The sequence below is a fragment of the Miscanthus floridulus genome, chromosome 18, assembly GCF_019320115.1.
Source record: "Miscanthus floridulus cultivar M001 chromosome 18, ASM1932011v1, whole genome shotgun sequence".
NCBI classification, from domain to species: domain Eukaryota; kingdom Viridiplantae; phylum Streptophyta; class Magnoliopsida; order Poales; family Poaceae; genus Miscanthus; species Miscanthus floridulus.
In genome coordinates, this window is record NC_089597.1 from 95,069,062 (window position 1) to 95,085,795 (window position 16,734).

Sequence of the window (16,734 nt, forward strand, 5' to 3'; positions counted from 1 at the left end):
TCAACAATTCGCCAAAACCAAACTAGAGCTTTCAGTCTCCTAAAATCCTTTTTGCCCACCCGCAAAAAGATTTATGTAGTAGTGAGGTGTCATGAAAATAGAAACAAGTAAGGGTCTAGTCCAGACCAAGGTGGGGGTAGGGCGGCACATCTAGGGTGTTCCCCCAACAGAAATACTCTTGTTGGTTTGTCTTAAACTGACGAGGAAATTATACACATGGTGGGGACTAAACCCCCACAATCTCACATAAATATATGCATGGGCTAAATCCAAATTGGGCTAGATGTCACAATGCCCCCCTCACCACCACCGGATAGGACGCAACGCGGTGCGACCAGCGGGTGGGGCGTGGCTCCCCATGTGCCGTGGATGGGCGCGGCCCCCTCGCCCTCGTCATCCCACACAGTCATCGAAGAGGGGCAAGGAGAAGCGATGAGGTGAGCAGGGGAGGATCCAACGGTGGGGCGGGGGGGCTCAAGCCCCCCTACCCATACCAAAACAGTGGAACCTCCTGTGGAGCCCCCATGAATTTTTAGGCAAAGTTCTATAGTGTAGGGGGCTGAGACTTAAGATCGAACAGCAGTGTTGTTCAGTCCCCTGAAATATTTCCTAGATCCGCAGCTGGAGGTGAGAGAGGGAGAGTTGTAGCGGGAAGATGGAGAGATGCAACTGAGTAGAGGTGGGAAGGTGAGAGAGGGAGAGTTGTAGCGGGAAGATGGAGAGATGCAACTGAGTAGAGGTGGGAGTGAGATGATACTAGAGTGGGAGGGGAGGTTATTCGCATGTTGAGATTGGCTGGACCGGCCTTTTACAGAGATGTGAGCAATGCAAATTTTTTCACAACGGTTGGTATAGCAAACCGCTAGCGAAAATAATTCTCATCGTTGTTTGTAATACAAATTATTTTCGCCAACGACCGCTGAAAAATACCGAAGGCGAAAACCATTTGTATACTAGTGCACGCCCACATCGCTACACACCACCTCATATGTTCTTGAATCTTAGTTAAGTATGTGGGGTCCTCTAGTGGCTGCAAACTGCAGAATTCAGATAGTAGTGTCAATTTGTACAATTTATCCGTAAGTAGCATTTGAGTATATTCTCTTACATCAAAATGATTCCATAAAAGAAAAGAAACTTAAAAAATTGACACGAATTAACTAATGCTCAATTGGCCGTTGATGATTGGCACTTGTTGCAGAGCTAGCAAAATATAACACTAGATATATAAAGCTAGCGTGAGAGGAGAGCCTTGTGGCACTGGCAGCTACGGCAGTGCTTCTCGGGCGCGTTCTTGCCGTCGCCGTTCTTGGCGTCGAAGGTACCACCCGGAGAGCGTGTCGAAGAGGATCCCAGCCCCGACGCCGACAGCCAGGTCGATGGTGTAGTGGCCCCTGCACGCGAGCAGCCTGACCGCCTGGAGCACGTTGAGCGCGTCGTAGAGGCGCGCCAGCGCGAGCCGTCCCTCGCGGCGCATGTCGGCGGCCGCGATCACCGCGCCGGCGACGTGGCCCGAGAAGAAGAGGAAGAAGGAGACGTTGCCCACGGGGAAGTCCATCCCGGAGCCCAGGAACTCCTCGGGAAGCGGGAGCTGGGTGGCGCAGCCCAGCACGCCCCGGCAGGTGAACATCATGAGCACCGCGACGGCCGCGCGTGGCCGCTGCTCCGCCAGGATGGCCCACAGGATGTACGCCGCCTGCATCGCGACGAAGACCTGCACGCACGCGCACATGAGCGGTGGCTGTCAGTGCTAGTGGCAGCGTCAGCGTCGGTCTGAGCTGGTCACGTCGCGCTCAGCTCCCGTTCCGCGGCGAGGAGCCGGGGACCATGGAGAAGCTGGCGGGCAAGGTGCAGAATCTTATCACGAAATCGGTGCAAGGACACTCGACGCCACCAGTTTGTTGCTCTGTACGTAGCCGTGGGGTCCAACCGTCCAAGTTGCAGTTGCAGGGACGCTCGGACAAATCTGTCAGCGTGAAGTGTAATCTACGACTACGAGTGGCTCAGGGCTGGCCGGCTGGCTCGAAAAGTACGGGTACGCTGTTAATTAGGCCTTGTTTAGTTCAAAAAGCGAATGTTACGATACGTGTATAAAGCATTAAATATAGACGAAAAAAAACTAATTACACAGTTTGGTTGGAAATCGTGAGACGAACGTTTTGAGCTTAATTAGTTCATGATTGAATACTAATTGCCAAATAAAAACGAAAATACTACGATAGTCAAATTCCTAAATTTTAACTAAACAAGGCTAACTATTGGTTGGGGAAGTGCGAGGCACATGCGGTGCGGCATTGCCGGTGCGTTGACAGTGCCAGGTTTGGTGTCCTCACAAGGTCCAGGAGTCCAGAGACCAGAGTGGGGAAGCTCCAAAGGTTCACAAGAACAAAACCGGATTATTTGTATTTTATTTTATACTGCTCCATAATCCAGTAAATTCTACACTAATTTAATCCAGTTTTACTAGTATAAAAATTGTGTGCCTTTGCACATGCTTATTGCTAGAAGTACTTGGAATACTAGTATAGATTTGTAACAGCACAAAAGGGTGCCAAAATATACTCCACCAATGTAACAGTAAGAAAGGTGTGATGCTTTTTATGTATGAGATCATAATCAAATGGTGGTTCTGACGAACATACAAGGGTCCAGTTAAAGTGAACAATGCTGGTAAGAAAGTACAATTGTTGGCCTTTGGAATTACTCATCCGTTGAAATCAAAGCCGAGAAAGGTACTTCTACGGAGAAAAATGGGTGGCCAAAAACGGCGGCAAAATTAAGGCACACCAGGCAGGGAACAACCAGAATAGGATGCGTTGCATTGAAGCTAGGCAGGTGGCGGAAAGAAAATTAAATCTAGGCAGGCAGGCGGCGTGGGCACTGACTGACCGTGTTGAGCGCGGCGAGGAGCGAGTTGAGCCAGGGCGTGGCGGCGACGGCGGCGTGCATGTCCTTGGTGGCGATGAAGCCCAGGTCGAGCGGCGGCGCGTCGGGCCTGACCATGGGGATGGTGTACTCGACGGCCATGAAGAGCAGGAGGCCGCACCCGAAGAGCGCGGGCGCCGGGGTGCCGCCGCAGCACGCCCGCGACGCCCGCCGCCGAGCACCACTCGGGTCGCCGCGCCCACCCCTCCGCCGCGACCATCTCCTTCGCCCCCGCGCCTCCGCCCAGCGCCGGGTGGTCCTTGCGGCGGCGCGTGGTGGTGGTGGCGGCGGCGGCCGGGTCGTGCGCAGCGGTGAGGCTGGGCGGACGCATGTATGCGTCGGTCGGGGGGCTTGGGCCTTGGGTTGGCAACCGGGTGGGTGGGTGCGTGGGTCGGTGGTGGGCTGGCGTCGCGTGCGTGCGTGCGCGGGCCGTGCGAGATGCCGAGAAACGCGCGGATTTCGGTGGTTTTTCGGCGTTTTTTTTATAGAGTTTTGAGGGGGCGTGTGTGTGGAGGGGCGGAGATCACGAGCGGAGGGGACGCGGAGCGGCGGGTTACGAGAGCGGAGATCAGTCTGAAAATGCAGGTTTCGTGCAGGTCGCCCATCATCAGCCATCATACTACGGTCCTGTTGGGTCCCGCAGCGTCTTCTAAAATTCTTATCATATCTAATGTTTGACATATGTATAAAGTATTAAATATAGACTAATTATAAAATTAATTGCTCAACTTGCAACTAATTTACGAGGCGAATCTTTTAAACCTAATTAGTCCATGATTTGACAACGTGGTGCTACAGTAAACATGTGCTAATAATAGATTAATTAGGCTTAAAAAATCATCTCGTAAATTAATCTCCATCTATGTAATTGATTTTATAATTAATATATATTTAATGCTTCTTATTAGTATCTAAACATTCGATGTGATATGAATTTTAAGAACGACTAACGAATCAAACACCCCCTACAGAGGCCCTGTTTGGTTACTCCTCCTAAAAGTTTTAGAAGTTAAAATCTGGATAGAATTTACCTAAAGAACCAAACACCTCCTAAAAGCTTCTAAAAACTTTAGGAGAAACTAAAAACTTTAGGAGCTCCACCCCCGCCTAAAAGCTCCTAAAGTCCATCCTGGATCCCACTACCCCTCCTTTATTGCCCTGCCCACTAAAAACTCCTAAAGAGGAGGGCTGCATGGTCTATTTGCTAGTACATTTATTACTTTTAGTCAATTTTAAAAGATAGAACCAAACACTCTTTTAGGAGGTTTTAATAGCCTCGTAAAAGCTTTTAAAAATTTTAGGAGCCTGAAACCGAACAGGACCAGAGTATTACCCTACCACGAAAAACAATCGATGAGAATTGAGACGGAAAAAAGGCAGTGAGACCATGTCGCCGTTCATCGTTGGCGGACGGACCAGGGCTGGCCGTTGTTGTTGCTTTTATTGCCGAGCGCAGGCTATTGTATGTAATCTTCATGCAGCGCAGCCTGCCCCATTGTGTCATCGCTCCACCTTTGTCCGGCTCCCTTCTGTCCCACGCGCGCACTCCGCCTCCCTATGTGCATTCGCTGGTCATTCTTCTGACCCGCTCCTCATTCTCCACGCGAGCAGCACTCGAAAGCCAGGACCCGACGAGCCCCCGACCAGAGGACCTGTCCACCCACCCTCCATGCTCCCGTCTGCAGCCCCTCGGCACGCCGCGTCCACCGTTCGTCTGCCCCCAGATTCACCTCCGGCTGAACAACATAAAACACATGTAACATGAAAAAATATTGAATGCAATATATGTCTGAAAGCAGATAAAATATTTGAAATATGTATTTACAACATGTGTGTGGAACACACGAAATATCCAAAAGATAACACTTGCAACATGAAAACACTTGTTGCAACATAAGACTGAAACTGCTGAAACATTTTAGATCATACTGTTGCAACATATGTGTGAAACATATGCAACATCCAGATCAAAAATAATTGCAACATTCATCTGGAACAGATGAAATATTTTAAACAAACACTTACAACAAACATATGAAACACTTGCAACATATGCAACATCCTCCGATCTACTTTTGCAACACTAAAAATGGAATAATTGCAGGATACATCTGAAACGTCTAAAACAATTGAAGCATACATATGCAACATAGGGGAGGGAAAGGCCGGGGCCGGTCGATTCTAGCCGCCGGGATCGGAGCCGGCAGCGAGCGGCGGCGCACGAGCAACACCGCCACCAGCACCGGGTTTGGCTCGGTCGAGCGGGCACACCAGTGCCACCAGCACCGGGCTTGGCTCGGTTGGGTGGGCGGCGCGCGACGAGCGGAGCGAGGACCACCAGCACAAACGCGTGCGACAGGAGGGGGCAAGAAGCGCTCGCGACAAGAGCGAGCGAGCGGCGCCGGATCAGGCGCGTGGCAGCAGCGACATAGAGTGGCATCTGTGTTCGGGGCGGGACGAACGGAATGGTAGCCGCAAGGCGCCGTGGTGGAGAGGAGAGAGTGGAAGGAATAAGAAGATTCTTTTTAAACAAAAATGGTATGGGACAAGGACGAGTAGATGAGGGGTCGTTAGGCTAGGTCGCAGCCCATCACCATTGGCACCGACAACGTTACCGGCGCTGGAAACGTGACCTAGATTTGGTTCTCCGTGTGTGGAACATAGCTTTCGCAGGAGCTAAAGTGGGCTGGCATCTTTCCCTGCTTATTGAATTTTTAATATTCGTTTTGTGTGAGCAACGCCGACGCAGCTTTTTATGTCAAGGTGATTCGTGCGATGGATTCGTGGATGGATGTACTAGGAGGGGAGGTAATCACCGAGCCAAAAGGCCACGACACCGACGCCCACACGGAACCTCCCGTGTTGTCTGTCGCCACGGCAGCTCGGAGCACACGCGATTGTGGTGGAGGCGGCTCAGTTAGGCGGATCGTTCGAGTTGACAGCCAGCCCAGGCGGCGCGCGCGGCGCGGCCCATGTACGGGTACTGCAAGTCCGCATCGACCAACCAGTTTCGTCCAACCCGGTCAGCTCATCGGCCAGCCCCGTCGACGTAGCCGAATCAGGGTTTTCAATTTCGGTATTGCAAAAATTTCGGCCATCACCGAAACTACCGAATTTCGTAAAATTCGGCTGAAATTTCAGCGAAATTTTTTTAGAGACTAGCACATGAAGTATGTTTTTTCTAAAAAAATATTTAAATCTAAATAAATATTAGTATGATTTATGACTACACATCTATTGAATACAAAAATATGCAATATAAATAATAAAAAAATGAGTCTAAAGTTATATAACACATGTATTAGTGTATTACAAAATTTTGGATTTTTCTTTCGGCCACCACCGAAATTACCGAATTTCGTAAAATTTCACCAAAATTTCGAACCTGAGCCGAATACGGCGGAGCCCGTCGGTTTCGGACACGCGAACGGGGAGAAACTAGAAATGGTGACTCCAAAATTCTAGGGAATAATAGTCAGAAAGTACTACGGTACAACATTTTGATTTGACTCATCCCCGGACGCGTGCTTGTGCTTAATAAACGAGTAAAAAAAACGGCGAACCCAGATGCTGAAAAATCTAAATTCCACATTTGTTTTAACGTTAATATAGATACCCGTATTTATATCCGATTCTAAATGGCTGTATTTTATTTTGGCTATTTATAATTCTTCTCTATCTGATTTTGGGTTCATATTTTAAAAATATAAAATATCTACTATTGCCTGTATTTGTAAAACATGTTTGTGAACTGCTAACTCACGTACACAATTGTTGGAAACTTGGTGTAGTTAATACATTTGCACAAGGGGCGAAAAAAGGAAGTGAAATGGTTCACTAAGACACATCGTAACCCTAGGTTCAGGCCAGCTCTGCTGAGTGCACCGGACTCTGGCGCGAGGAGTGACCAGACGCGCCGGTTGCACTGTTCATCGTCTGGCAAGAAGAGGCAGGCGGACCGGACGCTAGTGACCCGACATGTCCGGTGTCGTTTTGATTGCTCTCTGTTTGAAGAAATATTTCATCGGATGCGCAGGCGAGTCCGGTGTAGTGGATCGGACGTGTCCGGTGAGGTTTGAGCGGTTCTGGGAGCTCTCTGTGTTGGACCGGACGTTGGGCAGCGTCGAGTCTAGTCAAGCACCGAACGCCGAGTGAGATAGCAGCGCAGTAGTAATCCGTTAGGCGCCAACGGTAACATTCAAATGGCTAATGACACGCGGCGTTCATCCTGTGCACCGGACGCTGGGGTCATGCATGTCCGGTGGGTGCTGGTGCGTCCGATGTGGACGTAGTCAGCTCAATAAGGGGGCCAACGGCTATGTATGTTGGTGGAGCTCTATAAATAGATGTTGGCTGGCTTAGGGCTCACCCTCTTGGACATTTTAATCATTGATACATCCTTGTGAGCTAAGACAAACACCACCCACTCATCTTCTTCATTGATTCATCATCCAAGTGAGATTATGAGTGATCTTAGTGCATTTGCCTAGAGTTTGAGCATCTAGTGGCACTAGAGATTGTGTGAGCTGTGGGATTGCTTGTTATTCTTGGTGTTTGCCTCCACCTAGATAGCTTGGAGCGGCGGAGGAGTATTGGCACGAGTTGGTGATTGTTCATGGCCACTTCTGGTGATCATTGTGAGGGGTTCCTTGACCTTATCCTTGCGGAAGATCGCAAAAGGTACTCTAGTGGATTGCTCGTGTCATTGAGTACCCTCATTTGTGTAGGTTCTTGCGGTGCCCTTGTGTAAGGCTAGGCTTGTGATGCCTATTAGCTCGCGAACCCCCAAGTGAACGGTCGACACAACGGGGACTAGCTTGCCGGCAAGCAAGTGAACCTCGGGATAAAAATCTTGTGTCAATTGTCTCTTGGTATTCTTATTGGACACTTGCCCGATTCGGTAAAAGCTTTTACACTTGAGCATTACTTTCATTTAATTTGTGTAGAACTTGCTTGTTAGTTTAGTTGTAATTAGTTTGTTAGCTAGCTCACTAGTTGGTAGAAGTAGTGACTTAGCCTTTGACCGAATTAGAGATCATAGTCACTAGCATAATTGGTAGGTTGCTTGCATGTTTGAAGTAGAGCTAGAGCTAAAAGCTTTTACGCTATTTGTTTTACTAATGAAGTTGCTCTAGTTGTTCTGTAGAATTTTTATTAAGCTATTCAACCCCCCTCTCTAGCCATTTAGGACCTTTTAAGTGGTATCAAAGCCGTGGTCACCAGTCATTTGAGGCTTAACATACTATGGTGTCAAAATGGCTCAAATCAACCATATGGGGAAGCCACCACACTTTAATGGCACAAGCTATGACTATTGGAAGAGAAAGATGTGTCCACACTTGAAATCAATCAATAGGATGATATGGGAAGTTGTAGGAGAAGGATTTTGCAGTGCTTGATCCGGCAAGTTCAACCAGCAAGAGAAGAAGAGAAGCTCGAACACAATGACAATTGCCATCAACCTATTGTATGAAGCTCTTGATTTCAATGTGCTTGAGCAAATCAAGGATCTTGAGAGAGCTCTATTGACGGTCACTAACACCCTGTTCTTATCAGTCAACATTCCACCCTAAAGTATGGAAAATCATCATCACATGTGAAGATTTATGTTTAAATTTCACCTAGTTCTACTTGTACTTGGATAATTATTTGTATGCATGAAATATGGCAAATTTTGGCCAAAATGGATGACAAACATGGACCATAGGAGCAAGTGGACATGTGGTAGGGCCACCTAGGTGCCGCCCGACCCCACCTGGTGTCCACTTGGCACCTTGCCACGTCAGTGATCCATGGGAGCACCTCCTCAGCCAATGAGAAGCCTCCATTCAAGTCGGTTTGATCAAGAGCCAAGAGTAACTCACTGGTAGATTGATGGACCCATTGTCATACACTTGGGAGCCTCCACTGACTTACCAACCGAACTTCATGTCCAAATCTCTGCATGCGCTGTCTTCACAACCACCTTGGAGGAGCAACCAGCACCCTTGGATGCAAAGGCAGTGCATCCAAGGGACCGACCGACGTCCCCTAGTGGCCACCAGACCTCCCTTGCTACCTACAAATACCCTCCATGCCTCCCTACACTATAAATAGGGGGTGTGGAGCTCGGTGGAAGATGTCCCATTCATTTCTAATCATTTCTAAGCTCTCCAAGCTTCTCTAACTTAGCTTTAGCTATAGAGTAGTAGTCTAGTAGTGGAGTAGAGCAAGAGCGGAGCTTCTCGGAGTTCGGAAGAGTCTTCTAGGTCTAGTATAGCTCCTTTGCAGATTCTTTCATTTCTGCATTACTTTATTCAGTATTTATTTTAGTACTTTATTCTAGTATTGCTTGCTTTACTATAAGTACTTAGTCATTAGTGTTCATCATTAGTGAGCTTAGGTGCTTGTTGTTTAGCATTAGTAGCATAGGTTATCTTATTATTAGTAGTCTTTCATTAGTACCGGTTCCACCGTTTGGTTAGGGTTCTTTGATCTCATTTCATCAGGAGCTATAGATTAAGCGTGGTGCTTAGGCTATAGAATACCAGTGGATACGGCTAGGCCTCCGGATAGATTGGGGTAGGTGGCAAGTGGTGACAACCTTATCCATCCTATGTATTCCCCCATGATAGGTCTAGTTATTAAATCATAGAGCTCATGGCAGACCTTATCTATTTAACTCTCCTAGTTGGTAGGCGGGCTGTGCCCCAAAGTACTATCGCATTTCTCCTAGTTATTTGTTTATCCTTAGTTACTAGAAAGATAAATTGCTCGCTCTCCCACCTAGCTATCTCTGGTTAGCTTGTTAATAGTAGTTAGTTTAGGTAGTTTACACTCATCCTTCACTATCGTCCACCTACCTAGGATCAACTTAGAACCTACCTTTAGTAAATCCTAGTCCTATATAGATTCTAGCCTTTCGCCTTCCTGTGGGATAAATTATAAATTCGACACTCGTTACTCACCGAGTGAAGTACTATGTGATAGTTCTGTGCGCTTGCGGAATCCTCCAATAGACGTTAAGAAATATCAACAAGCATTTCTAGCGCTGTTGTTGGGGAAGGCAACTGGCATCGAATTTATAAGGCTGAATTTGTTAGCTAGGTTCTTTTTAGTTATTCTAAGTAGTTTATCCATTTTGCTCATATCCTATCACTACCCTACATGATCATGGACGACAAATCCATTCGTGATTTTTCTGCACCCTCAGGCTACTAATGTAGCCACCAGACCCAATGTTATCAATGGGGACGCTAACTTTGAGCTTAAGCCAGCGTTAATTACGATGGTTCATGCTAGTCTGTCTTGTGGGAAAGTCCACAAGGATGCAAATGCTCACCTCCTACATTTCGTAGAGATTTGTAGCACATTCACCATTAAGGGAGTGAGTCAAGAGGCTATACGTCTTCACCTTTTCCCCTTCTCTTTGTTAGGAATGGCTAAGCAATGGTTTTACTCTAATCGCAATGCTGTAGATACCTGGGACAAGTGTTCCAACTGCTTTCCTAGTTAAGTTTTTTCCCATGGCGAGGACTAATGCTCTGTGTAATAAAATCTCTAGTTTTCAACAACTAGCAGATGAGTCGATTCTCGTGGCTTGGGAACGAATGCAAGAGTACGTCTCTGCATGCCCACACCATGGCATGGAAGACTGGCTTTTTATCCAGAACTTCTACCATGGATTAGTGCCATTAGATAGGAGCCATTTAGATGATGCTGCTGGTGGTGCATTCTTTTCGCTAAGTGTTGTAGATGCAAAGACACTGAATCGAGAAGATGGTCTCCAACCAAGGATGGAGCGACAATCGACTCCAACCCCATAAATGAGGTATGCATTCAATTAAAGAAATTGACATGCTTGTAGCCAAGATGGATCTACTCGCGAAGTGAGTGGATCATTATGAGAAGGTGAGTGCCCAAGAGACACTCAAAGCTATGGATTCCCACATGACTTGCGAAGTCTATGGCAGATGTTGGACATTCGGGCAATTCCTGCCCCGAAACCCATGAGGACCTCAACTTTGTCAACACCAACAATGGGTTCCATCCATAACATCGAGGCTAGAATCAGCGCTCCAACAATCAGGTAGGTAATAATTATTACTCTTCTTGTTTGAATAATCAAGGTAATAATAGTTATACTTTCTTGAAAGATCTTGTTTATAGCAATGGTAGAATGACTGATAGTATTAATAAGAAACTACATGCTCATGACAAGATGTTGGAAAACATAAATGCTAAATTGGATGAATTTTCTTCTGTCTTAAAGAATCAACTTAGTTTCAATAAGACGATAGAAACCCAATTAGCTCAAATTGTTGCTGCTATCCCATCCTATGAAAAAGATAGAATTCCTGGTAAACCTGAGGGAACAATGGAAACAACTAACCTTGTTATTGCAAAGTATGACTATACTTTAAGTTCTTGGGGTTCCTATTTACTAGATTCCCCATTTACCATTAAGAAAGGTGATCCCGGTATCCCCACGATTACCTGCTCCATTGGAACTCATACCTTCCATAATGCTCTCTGTGATCTAGGGTCTAGTATTAACATCATGTCTAAGGAAACTTATGATAAGCTGTTTTATATGCCCCTAGCATCAACTTTAGTTTTCTTACAATTGGCTGATCAATCCACCCGTTGTCTTGAGGGAGTAGCAACTGATTTATTAGTTAAAGTCAGGAGTGCCTATGTACCTACTGATTTTATGATCTTAGACATGGGTAACGCCGAGGATACACCTTTAATTCCTTGGTTGTCCTTTCCTTAACACTATAAATGCTTGCATATATGTGGCTTCTGGGAAAATCCAATTCCACTTTGCTGGAAGAAAAGAAATATTTTCTTTTACCTCTGGACAACCCCTCTTTGATGAGAAACAAGAAAAGAAGAAGCATCCAAAGAGAATCAAGATGAAGAAACCAAAGCTGATTGAAGAACCGGAAAAAGCCTGTCAAGAAAAAAAAGAATAGAAAGAGATGGCATAAAAAGAAAGATCCTTCCTCAAACTCATCATCCCCTGACCCTGATCCTAACAAGGCCTCCATGGTGGAACAAGAGGAAACGCCTCTGCCCAAGGATGAATGACCTTGAGCCCGACATGAAGGTAAGTTTTCTATTCCTTGCATTCATTTACCGTATTTCATTAATTGCATCGCATTTGAATTTCCAATAAAGTTGCTTTACATTGCATGATAGGTTAGTTGCACTTAGCTACTCTATGTTAATAAATAAAGTTTGTAGTAGCTAATGCTTGATAGGATAGATATGCATTAAAGCAACACATATATAAAAATATAATATTAATGAATAAAATTCAGTAGTATCCCTGCTGAATAAGTTATATAGTAGTTATAGGTTTAGCTATAAAAGGCAAGCTTGGGGAGACATCTCTGTCCGCTCAGGTATGAAAATCTTAAACCCTCTCTTTACATTCATGTTTGCTTTATGTTTCAATATTCATGATCATAGAATGTAGAGAGGAGTGCCTTTAATTTATTTCTAGAGAAACTCTGCTCTAATAAAATGATGATAAAATTGGAGATGATGAATAGTTGCTCTATGATACTTTGCAAAAGCTTGTCATACAATTGAAACGTCCTAATGGCTAGAGGGGGGTGAATAGCCTAATAAAAATTTCTACAACAACACTTAACAAAATGGTTAGATAATTATGAGGCGAAGCAAGTGTTGCGCTAGCCTACTCAAAAAGCAAGCCACCTACCACAATTCTAATTTAGATAGTATCTATTCACACAATAGCTATAACACTACCCTATGTTAGTGTGCTCTCAAAGGCTAACTAAAGAGCCACACCAACCAAGCAAGCAAGCTCTCACAACTAGCTACACTAAAGAGCTTGACAACTAGTTTGCGATAATGTAAAGAGAGTGATCAAGAAGGTTATACTGCCGTGTAGATGAAGGAACCAATCAATCACAAGGATGAATAACAATAAAGACCAATCACCTCGGAATCAATGATGAACAGAATGATTTTTATCAAGGTTCACTTGCTTGCTGGCAAGCTAGTCCTCGTTGTGGCGATTCACTCACTTGGAGATTCACGCGCTAATTGGCTTCACACGCCGAACCCTCAATAGGGTGCCGCACAACCAACACAAGATGAGGATCACACAAGCCACGAGCAATCCACTAGAGTACCTTTTGGCTCTCCGCCGAGGAAAGGTCAAGAACCCCTCACAATCACCACGATCAGAGCCGAAGACAATCACCACCCTCCACTCGACGATCCTCGCTGCTCCAAGCCATCTAGGTGGTGGCAACCACCAAGAGTAACAAGCAAATCCCATAGTGAAACACGAACACCAAGTGCCTCTAGATGCAAACACTCAAGCAATGCACTTGGACTCTCTCCCAATCTCACAAAGATGATGAATCAATGATAGAGATAAGTGGGAGGGCTTTGGATAAGCTTGCAAGGTTGCTATGTCAATGAAAATGGCCAAAGGTGTGAGCTACAGCCGTCCATGGGGCTTAAATAGAAGCCCCCATGAAATAGAGCTGTTATACCCCTTCACTGGGCATAACACGGGCTGACCGGACGCTCTGGTCAGTTGACCGGACGCTGAGCCCCTAGCGTCCGGTCGCTCATAGTCAGCTATGTGTCCTGACTTCAATGGTCATCAGTCTTGACCAGACACTATGCTTGAGTTGACCGAACTCTGAACACCCAGCGTCCGGTCGTTTATAGTAAGGTTCCAAAACTAATTTTTGCCGACCGGATGCATCTGGTCATGCTCGACTGGACCCTGCTGAAAGGTCCTAATGGCTAGAGGAGGGGTGAATAGCCTAATAAAAATTTCTACAACAACACTTAACAAAACAGTTAGACAATTATGAGGCAAAGCAAGTGTTGCGCTAGCCTACTCAAAAGACAAGCCACATATCACAATTCTAGTTTAGATAGTGTCTATTCACACAATAGCTATGACACTGCTCTATGTTAGTGTGCTCTCAAAGACTAACTAAAGAGCCACACCAACCAAGCATGCAAGCTCTCACAACTAGCTACACTAAAGAGCTTGACAACTAGTTTGTAGTAATGTAAAGAGAGTGATCAAGAAGGTTATACCGCCGTGTAGATGAAGAAACCAATCAATCACAAGGATGAATAACAATGAAGACCAATCACCTCGGAATCAATGATGGACATAATGATTTTTTTACCGAGGTTCACTTGCTTGCCGGCAAGCTAGTCCTCGTTGTGGCGATTCACTCACTTGGAGGTTCACGCGCTAATTGGCTTCACACGCCAAACCCTCAATAGGGTGCCGCACAACCAACACAAGATGAGGATCACACAAGCCATGAGCAATCAACTAGAGTACCTTTTGGCGCTCCGCCGGGGAAAGGTCAAGAACCCCTCACAATCACCATGATCGGAGCCGGAGACAATCACCAACCTCCGCTCGATGATCCTCGCTGCTCCAAGCCATCTAGGTGGTGGCAACCACTAAGAGTAACAAGCAAATCCCGCAGCGAAACACGAACACCAAGTGCCTCTAGATGCAATCACTCAAGCAATGCACTTGGATTCACTCCCAATCTCACTATGATGATGAATCAATAATGGAGATGAGTGTGAGGGCTTTGGATAAGCTCACAAGGTTGCTATGTCAATGAAAATGGCCAAAGGTTGTGAGCCATAGCTGGCCATGGGGCTTAAATAGAAGTCCCCATGAAATAGAGTCGTTGTATCCCTTCACTGGGTTCTAATCGGGTTGACCGGATGCTCCGGTCCAACTGACCGGACGCTGCTCCTCAGCGTCCGGTCGCCCGATGGCGGCCACGTGTCTCCTACGTTCAACAGTGAACATTTGATCTCAACGGTCGACATGTTGACCGGACGCTCCAACAGAGCTGACCGAACGTTGGACCCTCAGCGTCCGGTCATTTACAGTAAGGGTCCAAAACAAGTTTTTGCCGACTGGACGCGTCCGGTCATGCAGGACCAGACACAGCCCAACGTCCGATGCTTAACCCTAACCACTGTGCCATCCGATAACTTGACAGGACACTGTTCCTCAGCGTCCGGTCACTTAGCGACCCAGCGTCTGGTCAGTTGACCGAGGCCAGCATCTCACTGTTACACATGACCGGACACGTCAGTCCCTCAGAGGTCCAGCGTTCGGTCACTGTATAACCAGCGACACTTACTTGTTTTCACTTCTAACTTCTCCACCCTTGCTTAAATATGCCAACCACTAAGTGTATCACCTTGTGCACATGTGTTAGCATATTTTCACAAACATTTTCAAGGGTGTTAGCACTCCACTAGATCCTAAATGCATATGCAATGAGTTAGAGCATCTAGTGGCACTTTGATAACCGCATTCCGATATGAGTTTCACCCCTCTTAATAGTACGGCAATCAAACCTAAATGTGATCACACTCTCTAAGTGTCTTGATCACCAAAACAAAATAGCTCCTATGGTTTATACCTTTGCCTTGAGCCTTTTGTTTTTCTCTTTCTTCTTTCCAAGTCCAAGCACTTGATCATCATCATGGTATCATCATCATCATGTTATGATCTTCATTGGCTTCACCACTTGGAATGTGCTACCTATCTTATGATCACTTGATAAACTAGGTTAGCACTTAGGGTTTCATCAATTCACCAAAACCAAACTAGAGCTTTTAATTTCCCCCTTTTTGGTAATTGATGACAACCCTTTTACAAAGATATGAATTGAATTTCAATTGAATCCATGTTGCTTGCCTAAGCATATTTACCATGTATAAAAGGATATGGATAAGTTTTATGAACCCCAAATGGTAGCAATTGCTCCCCCTATATATGTGCTAAGAGTTTGGATTGTAGCTTGCACATATGCTTAGATAGGAAATATAGGAGTCAATGTCTACCAAATGATGCTAAGGTATAAAAGATGGACCTTTGAAGCATGATACCAATCGGAGTGCACCAATATACCATCCTTAGCACCATGGTTAGCTCAATACCACATAGAAACAATACATGGAAATGAAGTTATCTAGTGATTTCATTTCATCATTCAATCTTACAACTAACATAAATCACACAAGCATGGATGTTTAAATTTAATACTTGTGCCATGCAAGCAAACATATGAAATGCACATTCAAATGCACCATACAAGTTCATAAGCTTGCTCCCCCTACTTGTGTGCTCAAAATTTTAATTGATCCCTTTCCTTTGTCATATCTCTCCCCCTATGTCATATATCAAGATATCTTTATGTTTCTCTCCCTTTATGATATTTCTTCCCCCTTTTCACTATCTTTGCTACTATCTTTGTTTCTCTCCCCCTCTGTCATCAATGACCACAAAGGTTCAAAATATAGATAGTATTATTTGTAGGGTCAAGATTATCAATGTCAATCAATGGGGTGAGGATCAAATTCCTAAATTTGGTCCAATCTAGATTATTTGCCAAAGATATTTAACTCGGTTTGATCCAAGGACAAGCTTCTTCACACCTCCAAATAAGGGTTATCTTGTACCATGTTGAGTTAAACACTTATAGCTCATTTTCAAGATTAAACACTAGGTTTACAAGCCCATAAACATGTCATATGCCATTACTAGATCAAGTCAAGCATAGAAGCAATAGTGATACCATATAGACATCAAAATCATTTGATTTTCATGAATGAGCCTAATAAAATAGAACCACTTGAAAGGTCCTAATAAAATTGAAAATGTGACTAGATGCACTAATCATGTCCTTAGCAAAGATGTATGTCATACAAATCAACTTTTACCTTGGATTGCTCGAAGGAGAGGTATGTCATATGAGTGGGGAGTGCATCAACACATAT

The 16,734-nt window shown here is 45.4% G+C and overlaps 1 non-coding gene and 1 pseudogene across 1 annotated transcript; both read right to left on the minus strand.

Moving 5' to 3' along the window:
• Positions 1-1,027: 1,027 nt before the first annotated feature.
• Positions 1,028-3,348, minus strand: LOC136520564 (phosphatidylcholine:diacylglycerol cholinephosphotransferase 1-like; annotated as a pseudogene).
• Positions 3,349-10,443: 7,095 nt separating this feature from the next.
• On the minus strand, positions 10,444-10,552 carry LOC136524949 (small nucleolar RNA R71). Its single transcript, XR_010776294.1, has one exon. It is a non-coding gene; the product is annotated as a small nucleolar RNA R71 (small nucleolar RNA).
• Positions 10,553-16,734: the final 6,182 nt, after the last annotated feature.